Genomic DNA, 12,353 nt, shown 5'->3' on the forward strand with positions numbered 1-12,353 from the left:
TTCTCTTCTTTTTCTCATTAGGTATAATTTCTTACGTGGTTGTCACTATTGCTGAACACTTTGCCTGTATCATTGTACTTAATCTTTGCTACAAATCTACAACATATGAAGTAAGTGATCTGCATTTTAGAAATTTAGAAATTTTAGAAATGAGGCCACAGAGGTCTATTTGTAAGTGATGGGGCCAGGACTTTGGTCACTGGATTCTAGAGCACTTTCCTTTACCATTCTGCTTAGAGAGGTTGCCAGACAGAGAAGTGAAGAGCATATGTCCAACCACAAAGAAGCTGGAATGAGAAGGGCATGTTCACACATCACCAAGAAGTTCAGTACAGGTTGTAGGACTAGAAGAGGGGGGAACGAGGTTCAGTGGTTCAACGCTCAGGCTTTAGAGGGATAGCCAGCACTGGTCCATTGCAAACGCTACTTCTGCTCACCTGCTGATCTTGGGGAAGTTGTTTATCATCTCTCAGCCTGTTCCCCTATCCGGGCTGTACTGTATTAGCTATTTTTCATATTATTATCCTATTTCCTGGATCCCCAAAGGTCAGGTTTTTCTAGTTTGATGTCTCTAAAAATCAAGATGGGTCATAAAATCAATATACAACAGTCTTTTCAGGTACAAGGTAGAGGAGTAAGTTGTAACCAGTTGTTTTCATCCTGAATAGAGGAAACTATCTGCCTAAAAGGTGTTTGTTCATTAACTCGTTTGAGTTCTTTTCACTGGTAGCATCATATGCAATTTAATTTTCACTGAAATATGGATCTCTAATTGTCACTTAAATGTCTTCCAAAAAAGGCTATAAGGCAGCTTGACTACACAGAAGACTGTCGCATCCAGGTAATGCAATTAGAGACAGAAGACATTGCCAGTGTTTCAGAATAAATCATAGGACTTTTAAAGGTAGTGAAGCAGAGCAGGGCTGATTCATGCATAGTGAAGGACTATCACTGGAGCGCCAACATCTGCCTGACAAATGCTTCTACTAGGTTTTTAAGAGAAGCTATTAAACTTCTAACAACATGTAATTCAATTAAGAAAAAAAAAATGGAACTATGAATTAACAAGAAGCAAATGCAAACAAAACACCTTGAGCTGGCAATGTCTATTTCTAAAGAACTTGTGAACATGAGTTATGAAGAGCAATGTGCCAGTATTAAACTACACAACTTCCAACAGCCTGCAGAAAATCAAAAGTATCATTTGATTCTGACTGTAAGGAAAACTCAAGCTCCAAGTTCGGCTGTCATATTAAAAAAGATAAAAATGTGTAATTGCATTACCATAATCTATTGTTAATGGATAAAACAAATATTTGTATTTTTTACCCACCTCCAAGTCTCATGAAATTGGTTTTATGTCTTACAATAGATGGTATCTTGGAGACAAAGTAATATGATACTATCATTATGAGTATGTAGAGGTACATTAGTTTCCTTATTGCTGTTGTAACAAATTACCACAGAATTAGTGGCTTAAAACAACATAAGCATATTATCCTCTAGTCCTAGAGACCAGAAGTCCAAAATGGGTCTCATGGGGCTAAAATCAAGATGTTGGTAGGGCTGCCTCCCTTCTGGAGCCTCTGGGGAGAATCCTTTCCTTGCTTTCCTGACCTCTAGAGGCCACTTTCATTCCTTGGCCTAGGGTCACCTTCCCTTATCAAAGAAGACAATCGCATAACTCAGACCTCTGCTTTCACTGTAGTCTCCTTCTCTGACACCATCCTGCCTCCTTCTGTCCCTTGTAAGGACCCAGGATATCTCCCAGATTATCCAAAAATAATCTCCCCATCTTGAGATCCTTAACTTAACCACACTACAAATACTCTTTTGCTATGTAAAATAAAATAGTCACAAGTTCTGAGCGGCGGACATGGACATGTTTGGGGGTCCATGGTTCTGCCTACCACCGGAGGTAAGCTAGAAGTGAATTGGGGAAAATGTTGTTTACCATGTCAGGCATTGGACTATTGAACCTAAACAGCAGAGTATCAATAAAAGTTGTCATCCACTTCCTGAGTTCTTCCTTTTCTACCCTACTGATGTTTTTGCTATCATCAATTTAAATTTATATTTGGTGTGTAATCTCACAACCCAGATATTTTTCCTACTGCTGTGCTCTATCTGTAAGTCTTTACCTCTCCTCTCCCTTTCAATTGTTCTTGTAAAGAGTCATCTTTTGAAAAGGAGACTCTATCCTCTGAAAAAGCCTTCCTCAAATCAAAATTTTCACTGCCCCGAGTTCTACAAATGTGCCACAAAGTCAATTTGTTTAGAGAAGGCAAGTCCATGTTTAAAGTGAAAGGGTGAAACCACAATACCGGGTCCAGGCTCGGAGACATGGAGACCGCATCCTGAGGACTGTAAGCATCACTCCGGTTAATTTTACCAGTCCAATTTTAAAATCACTTCAGAAAGCTCTATGGAGACTGAGGGTAACTCAACACTGTTAACAACATCAGTAATCAATGAACAACTTTTTTTTTTCATGTTCTTCAAAAATAAGAAGGAAATGAAAGGAAATGAAAAACAAAAATTTATGTCAATGAAACTTTTAAAGTTTCCAATTTAAACATAAAAACCAGGAAATGCAAGTTAAGTATCTCAAGGGAACATTAACTTGTTCATATTTCATGTGCTTCGTTTTAAGGTATAACATTTAACAGTATAATTAGCAATCAAAAATATTTTATCTGTGCACTGTGGGTGTTTGATGTTATTATGAGATCCTTGTTTTTTGCATTTCCTGACTCCTGTGTTTAAATGAATAACCTTAACGTTGCATTATTATCGTGTCTTGCATTAGTTATTGATGGCTTGTAAATGAAATAGATGCCCTAGCAGGTCTTTTCTCCCTCCAACTTCCGTAGATAATTTCTACAGACACACATTTTATGAACCAATATTACAGAAGCTCTATAAAAACCATAATGGAAAACAACACAATTCTTGCTGAAATGTATGGGGGTTCTAAAAGGTTTTTTACTTTGTAACAATTATGTTGAATCTCTTTGAAAGGTTGTTACTTGTTTTGCTTCTTTATGCCATTCCATCAATTTTACCTAGTGCTGAAAACATATTTCAAAAATTAAAGCTCCACAGCAATTTCCAACCTATCAAGGGCTTAAATGCAGCCTTGTAAGACCTGCATTATGCTCTTTGCTCTAAAAATCACCAAGACCCCTGGTAAAGGACAATGAGTCAGTACTTAATGATATGCTAATTAGGAGAATCATTCCTTTGATATTCATGATTTTTCATTGAAACTTTTCCTTTGCAAATGGCAAAGTGATAATAGTTAAAATGCCAAAGATATTTTTAATTAAAAATTTCACCAACTCAAGACTCTAGTTTTCAAACATAATGAGTCGGTTTATCAAACGTAAAAAAAAAAAAAATCCACAAAACATGCAATGTGTATTAATCCATTTCCTCACATGTCAGGTAAGAGAGATTCCTGCCGCATCTACTATCCTCAGACAGCTCCTCACCTCTCAACACCCATATCAATGGAGAAGAGTAAGCAGTATTCAAAAATCCCAACTTCCATTATTTTTCCTGCCTAAATCCAAATACTGTTATACTAAATTATTCTCATTCCTCATAGTGCACTGATAAAAATTTAGATATTAGCAGTTGATGAATATGAAATTAGAGATATGATGAAAATATCCACTCAGTATAAGAGCAACTATGAGAACCTTTAGTTCCATCCTAATATATAATTTAATAATAATACAAATGTACATAAATACCCTTCCCCTAAAATTCATGATTTCAGCCTCAGATAAGAAATTACAGATGTACTGAAGGTATGTGTTTGAAGGGAGAGGGAAAAGGGGTAATAAGTCTATTTACAGATCTCAACCAAATATTTTCCAAAAACTTCCTGCTCAATAATTGAAGATTTTGATGTATATAACACCCCAAATATATTTTGTTGAATTATACTCTACTGTATCTTACTAGCAAATCAACATGTTTGCATGATAATTTATCCTGAGTACTTGAGAGAAGATGGGCTATCTTAGAGCAGAGAACAGCAAACTTTTTCTATAAAGTGTCAGATAATAAATATTTCAGTCTTTGCAGGCCATATATAGTCTTTGTCACATACTCTTTTTGATTTTGTTTGTTTGGAGTTTTTCTTTTCAATAATACTTTAAAATAGAGAAACCATTCTTAGCTATGGGCCATAATTTAGCCTGGAGACTACAGTACACCAACTCCTGTTATGGAGGAAAGGAACACACTCCTGAATTTAAATCATCACAAGGATAAGTATGATTCCATGATACTGTAACTGGGGCACTAGACCTAAGAGCACCCAGGCCCCAGAGGTCTCAAAGAGACCAGGGCCTGGTGCGGGTGGGGCACTCGATGCTAGTAAATCCAGATAAAAAGAGGTGAGTGGTGCTGAAATTAAAAAGGAATTTATTTCAGTGAAGATAATATTGGGAAGACAGTGAACTAAATGACCCCAAAACTGGTTTATATAAGGAAAATGTGGGACAAATGTTGGTGGGACCAGGCTGGGCAGTGAATGTCAGGTTAATCACTGTCACAAGGTCAGTCTCAGGAGGTCTTGCTGGTAATGGGGCAATCATTGTTGCTTGAGGGGTGATTAGTTTCAGTCCCCAACATGGACACTTTGCCTTCTGGGTCTTTTGCTTGAGTTTAAGAGGTAACTGGAAAAAAGAACTTAATCAGTTAGGCACACACTGAGGTCACAATGGAGGGAATTAAGGTGACAGCTGGGTCTTCTTTCAATACAGTAATTTCTTACTGCCTAACTAAACACTCCAAAATTCAAAAGTACAGTGGCAATCATTTATTTTGCTCACACATCTGCAGTGTATACTGGGCTCACATCTGCTGCCCCACGTGACGGTGTGCTATGGGGCTCAGCTGAGACTAGAGCAGCAGCTTCCATGTATGCCTAGTCAGAAGATTCAGGTTATCAGTTCCTTTCCAGTGGGCTTCTCAACAGAGTTACTTAAGTTTTCTCTAATTTGATGACTGTGTTCTAAGGGGCTACCTTCCGAAAGAGAACTAAGCAGAAGATACCATTTCTTTCAATTAGCTTCACTACTTCTCTTCTGTAGTCACAAGTTCTTACAGAGTCAAGGAAGCAAACATACACATTCACCTCTCCACAGGAGGAGCACCAAAGAAAGGAGCGCCAGATGGGAAACATTGTGGAACACTGGGGAATGTGCCATCCCATAGTATCCAAGCAGATTTTAAAAGGTGCACTTGTCAGGGTACCTGGGTGTCTCAGTCAGCTAAGCTTCTGTCTTTGGTTCTGGTCATGATCCTGGGGTACTGGGATTGAGCCCTGCATAGGGCTATCCACTCAGCAGTAAAGTTTGCTTCTCCCTCTCTCTTCTCCCTGCTTATTCTCTCTCTCTCTCTCTCTCTCTCTCTCTCAAACAAATAAAGAAGATCTTTAAAAAAAAGAAAAAAGATACACTTGTCCCTTGGCACCTGCATATTAACTTTTCTCTCCTTGCTTCTCCAATGTAGGACAATTTGGGGCAGAGTTAAGTCAATAAAATACACTTTTACAGTCTAGTCCTAAAGAAGCCTTTAAAGTACTCCATAAAACTTTCTGTAAGTCTAATGTATTTAGTTGCAGGATTTAAGTTTGTAAAGTAGACTCCCTAAGCTTCCTTCACCAAAAAAACTGGTAGAAGTTCAGGTCTTGACTTGTGTAAAATGAGTTAAACAAGTTAAACAAGACACATCAGCAAACCAAAGGAGAAGTATGTTAGATGGATTCTTCCCCTCTTGGATTGCTTTTCAAGGAAACTAAAAATTTACTTAGTCTGTAACTTAAAAGGGACATGGGGTCTCTTTATAACATTTTACTTAGGAGTCTAAGATATTACTGGGCTTAGAGATTTATTATTTGAGTTGTTTTTCAATTTCACCAGTTTAAACTTACCTCTAAATTGCTTCACTTTGCAACATTCCAATACTTTCTTACATGTTGGGATATTGATCTGGAGACAGGGTTATGAGTAACCAGTTAAGCAGTGAGTGGTAAGGAAAAGACAGGTTGTGGTGTGCACCACTGCCCATCTCAGCAATCAGTTTAGAACACTACAACCTTTTCAATTGTTTAGAGATCTATATCTCTTGTTGAGCAAACCATGCACTTCATGTTTGTTGAGCTTCAATTTGATATTCTCCTGCTCAATGGGGAAGCTGACAGGCTATATCATTTTGAATTATTAGGGTAATACAAATACCTAAAAACTTGTTTGCTCTAAATATCTGAGCAAGCCAGACTTAACTGACTTAAGAATTTTAGTTTTTAATTACTATGATATTTTCTAAATAGGAGGAACTCAAGAGTAGAAATCAGATTTGGGACAAAAGTTGCAGGCCTGCTTGGAAGCTACTTAGAAAAGAAATCACACTTTTTATATGACATGTTTAAAGTTATCTTTGTGAGAAAAGCACATGGTTTTAATATAGATTGCATGTTTATTTGGGGAGGTATGATAAAGTCTTTAGAGACTATTGGGACTTGACTGTCCCTTCCATCAAGTCATGCTTTGGCATTGTAGGGGAGGAAAAATAATTTTCCTACTACCCTTCTAAGTTCTCAAAGACAGATTAACAAAAGAGAAACAAATAGAAGTTTATTATCATGTATACTTTATGTATACATAGAAGATATCCGGGGTGGGAGGGAATGAATAACTCTTTGAGGTGGCTTAGAATTCAGACTTACATACCATCTTAATAGGGAAAGGTGGGGGTGGGGAATGTAGCCCTCTGAGGGAACAGTAAATATTTTTTAATAAATACAAATGATCCCTTAGAAGCACAGGTGTGACAGTTTGTGACAAATTTTCTCTGGATGTGATGTGACTTCTAGTCTCCTGTCCTATAATGAGTCAATCCCCCTGAATGATATAACTCCATGGGAGGAGATTTTTACTAACTGAGTTCCCTTTAGAGGATCTGTCTTTAGACAGATAAGTGGGATTGAGAGACAGCCTTTTTCTGCATGTGCTGTTTTTCAAGATTCTGCAAATAAAAATAATCAATATATGAAAGCAAAATATTTTGAAGTAGTGTGTCCCACACTCCTAGAATCATATTTTGGGTTGACATGTTCTTCTATCCTTCAGCATTAACTCTGAAAACTGATAAACTTGCCAATATAACAAGGTGGGTGTGACAAATTAAATAAATCTTTTGAATCTTTTACAAATATCCCTTTAGAAGCCTTCAAGTTTAAACTACATTTATGTTTTTTTCATCATCCAGTATGTTATCTACCCTACCATCATCACATAATTCTAATAATTCTCAATAATTCTTCCTTCAATCAGCATCAGAAAACCATGACACTCAAAATCTCATCTAAGAATATAATCATTAAATTTTGTTGCACTACCTAAAGGCCTGGCAAGAGAAATTATATTAAAAGTGACCATCTGAGAATATGCCATCCATCTGATTCATAGGTTATATATTAAACTCAAACCTATCTTTGGATCAAGATACAGAATCATAAAGCTATAGAAATGGACCACATTTACCTACACCCATGCACAATCATTTTCTCTGAGTTATGCCTCAAGATTCAGCCCTAAATTTATACCTAGGGTCCAAATGAGGAAAAAAAAAAAAAAAAAAACATGAAGCATGCTGCCACGGTACTATAAAATCAAAGAAGAATTATTGCCATTTAGATTATTCAGGGCCTCTCACGTTGATATTTTTAGAATAGGATATGGCTTGGGGTTGCTTGGACATGGCAAGGACACGGTTTAACCTAGAACTGTGTTCATTTAAGGTAGCTTAAAAAAATAGTAAATTTCTTTTAAAATTTGAGTCAAGATGACAGGCCAACCATATGTGCTGATCCTTTTTGCCTCTGAAAAATTTACTAAACTAAAGGGAATAAAACATAATAACTGAATAATAACTGAGTAGTGACAATCCCAGGGCATACAAGCTCCATTATTATTTCATAAGGGCCAGCCTTCTTCATTTACTTAATTACCTGCCAGAGTCATACGGACATTTGAGTGTACAGACTGTCCACGACAAGGAAGGAATCACAAAGGGGAGGTATTACAACAAAATGATGGTGCAAGGGAAAGAAGAAGCTGTTCAGAAAAGTAAGTGTGGAAAGAGATACAACTGAGGTGGAGGTTGGGTTTCTAAATGTCAAGACAAAGATAGGACTTGGGAGTAAAACTAGGAATGCTAATTAAGAGGCAAGGTCCCACTTCTTTTTATCATCAGCTGGCACCAAGATATCTATTGCTTGGACCAAAAAAAATTAAAAGTCCCTTCTCTAAAGGATTTATCAAGCACCAAAAGTGTCAAATCTGACTTTTTTTTTTTTAAACAGTTATAACAGTCACATGTCTTCCCAGTTGTTCTAAAGTAAACTTATCAAAAGCCCCAACTGAACTTTGATGTGGCTTATATTGTTTTATTTTAAAATACGAATTGACAGCAAAGTGTAATGAGATCTTTGAGGCAAGTCTGCCATGCAAAACTAATGTCAAACAGAAAAATGTTATTCCAGAGGAACTGTATATAATTTAGAGAGTAGAAGAAAACATTAAAATAACAGAAATAATATTCTCAGAAATGAATGAGTAAATATGAAAATAAAGGTGATACATGGCAGATGGACATATTGTGGCAGGAGGGGGAAATCCAATAATATCTGTTGAAATTAAAAAAGATAACATCTTTCTAAAAGTTGATAAAAATCACTGAGAAATAAAAATCTTATATTACCAAAAAAACCTAAAAAAGACAGAAAATGAGAGAAGATATGAAAGATATAAAGATTATATCAGGTCCAATAGCTAACCAACTAGAGATCAGATGATACAACCAAAGTGGACAGAGATAAGAAGATCATCAAAGGGGAAATGAGTGAAAATAGCTCAGAATTGAAGGACATGATCTCAGGATTGAAGCACTAGACTAAGGGCTCAACATAACGAATGGAAAAACACCCATATCTAGACACTTCATTGGGAAAGTGGCATTCTGCAGTGCCAAAGATAGAAAATTCAAAATGCTTCTGGGGGAGGGGATTAAACGTTACCTCTACATGAAGGAAAGTGACAAGCAGAAGACTTACCATCAATACTAAATGCCAGAAAGGGATACACCAATGCTTTCAAGATATAAGAGAAAATGTCCTAGATTTTAGCTTTGAATCAAGAGCCAGTCTAGATTGTTAGAGCAGGAAAATCAGTTTGTGCTTAAGGATCATGGTCTCCAAGAAAGGGGGTCAAGAAAGAATATATAATGTAAACAATATTTTTAAAATGACAGGATACAAAAGAAAAGAGTGAAAAAAGGGGAGCAGGGCATTTCAATGTACAAGAGCCTGATGGGCTTTTCAATTTACCGTTCTCATACAGTCAAAATAATGTGCAAATGTGTATTAGCTTTCAAAATTTAATCCACAGGCAAAATAGAAAATATGTATGTTATAAAATGGAATATGTTTTCATCAACCTTAATTTTGTAAAAGCAAAAATGACAGAAGATGGAACATGAGGGAGAACAGAAAAGAAGGGCCTGGGTGCTAAATTCCTCATCTTATAAAGTGTGAAGTCAGAGATACAGCTTACATTTGACACAGAAGAAAAATGATGAAAATACATAAATTAAAATTAGAAAAGTAGCCAGTAGAGGATTAAAAAATAATAATGTAATTTAATGAAAGGATGGAGGAAATGATGGGGTAGAGTGGATGGCTACATCTTTGCTATCACGGCAGAAAATAAATAGAAGATGTCAGGAAATAATTCATCAAGAAATAACAGAATAATCATATTATTTAGAAATGCTAAGATGACAACTGGGACAAGCAGCTGAAAGAATTGGAAATGGATACTTCTGGAGAGGAATACTGGAGTAGGTAGTTCTTATTTTCATGATAAATGATTCTTTTTAAAAATTGTATTTTCTTTCATTTAAATTCAATTAATTAACATATAGTAAATTATTAGTTTCACAGGTAGAGTTCACTGATTCATAGGTTGCATATAACACCCAGTGCTCATTCCCTCATGCCCTCCTTAACATCCATCACCCAGATACCCTAATCCCCCAACTCCCTCCCCTCCAACAACCCTGTTTATTATATAACTTTATTTTTTAATAGTTGTGTGCATAACAACTAAAAAATAAAAGACTAATTCAATACCTGTAACTGCAGAACTCTAATAATAAAGATACTAACATTTAATATATTAACCTCCTAAATACTATGGTTTCAATTTATCTGTCTTGTATCCATTTACTTCTGAAGGCTAGTGTGTGTCTTTGAAACCAACACACTATTTTTTAGACATAATTTTATCTAACACATTTTAAAAATATCTAGGAAGACACAACCTCTTAGGTTCTGAAATTGCTGATTAAAAATGAGTTTCCAAAAGCAAGTGTACCTTCCCTCAAGAATTTTACAAACGATTTCAGAAAATACAAAGATAAATTCACCTACGATGAAATAATGAGAAATACTTATAAGAGTGGATTTATAGAATTATAGAATGGGGAATAACCCTTGGGTAGTTCCTGAAGGAGAAGTTCTCAAACTTGGCTACACAACAGAATAGCCTCTATTTTATATATATATATATAATATATTATATAATATATATATAATTATTATATATTATATTATACACACACACACCCTATTAACTTCCTGGGGTCCCATGTGCAGGTTTTTAAAAATAGCATCCAAGCAATTTAAAGTATCACTGAGATTGAGAACCTCTGTCCTAAAAGGAGGGGCTATTGTTTAGTGTTTTCATAAGGAATTGCTTCCCAGCATTTCTGGGATAACAGAAGTTTCTTTGGAATCAGGAGAAAAAACAGGAAAAATTAGGGTAATTGTCTTGAAAGAGTCAAAACGTAACAAGCAGTGTAGAAACACAACTGGTTTAAAAGAATCCACTTATCAAGTGGAAAGCAGGAGCAGGAAACAGTGACAGGAGACTTAAAAGTTGAGGTTGAGCACTTTTTCATGTGTCTCTTGGCCATCTGGATGTCTTCTTTGCAGAAATGTCTGTTCATGTCCTCTGCCCATTTCTTGATTGGATTATTTGTTCTTTGGGTGTTGAGTTTGCTAAGTTCTTTATAGATTCTGGACACTAGTCCTTTATCTGATATGTCGTTTGCAAATATCTTCTCCCATTCTGTCAGTTGTCTTTTGATTTTGTTAACTGTTTCCTTTGCTTTGCAAAAGCTTTTGATCTTGATGAAATCCCAATAGTTCATTTTTTCCCTTGCTTCCCTTGCCTTTTGCGTTGTTCCTAGGAAGGTGTTGCTGCGGCAGAGGTCGAAGAGGTTGCTGCCTGTGTTCTCCACAAGGATTTTGATGGATTCCTTTCACACATTGAGGTCCTTGATCCATTTTGAGTCTATTTTTGTGTGTGGTGTAAGGAAATGATCCAATTTCATTTTTCTGCATGTGGCTGTCCAATTTTCCCAGCACCATTTATTGAAGAGGCTGTCTTTTTTCCATTGGACATTCTTTCCTGCTTTGTCGAAGATTAGTTGACCATAGAGTTGAGGGTCTATTTCTCGGCTCTCTATTCTGTTCCATTGATCTATGTGTCTGTTTTTGTGCCAGTACCATGCTGTCTTGATGATGACAGCATCATCAAAGTGCTCCATATCACTCGGCATCAGGGAAATGCAAATCAAAACCACAATGAGATATCACCTCACACCAGTCAGAATGGCTAAAATAAACAAGTCAGGAAATGACAGATGCTGGCGAGGATGCGGAGAAAGGGGAACCCTCCTCCACTGTTGGTGGGAATGCAAGCTGGTGCAGCCACTCTGGAAAACAGCATGGAGGTTCCTCAAAATGTTGAAAATAGAACTGCCCTATGACCCAGCAATTGCACTATTGGGTATTTACCCTAAAGATACAAACGTAGTGATCCAAAGGGGCACATGCACTCGAATGTTTATAGCAGCAATGTCCACAATAGCCAAACTATGGAAAGAACCTAGATGTCCATCAACAGATGAATGGATCAAGAATATGTGGTATATATACACAATGGAATACTATGCAGCCATCAAAAGAAATGAAATCTTGCCATTTGTGACAACATGGATGGAACTAGAGCGTACCATGCTTAGCGAAATAAGTCAAGCAGAGAAAGACAACTATCATATGATCTCCCTGATATGAGGAAGTGGTGATGCAACATGGGAGCTTAAGTGGGTAGGAGAAGAATAAATGAAACAAGATGGGATTGGGAGGGAGACAAACCATAAGTGACTCTTAATCTCACAAAACAAACTGAGGGTTGCTGGGGGGAGGG

Source organism: Mustela nigripes, chromosome 2 (assembly GCF_022355385.1).
Source record: "Mustela nigripes isolate SB6536 chromosome 2, MUSNIG.SB6536, whole genome shotgun sequence".
NCBI lineage: Eukaryota > Metazoa > Chordata > Mammalia > Carnivora > Mustelidae > Mustela > Mustela nigripes.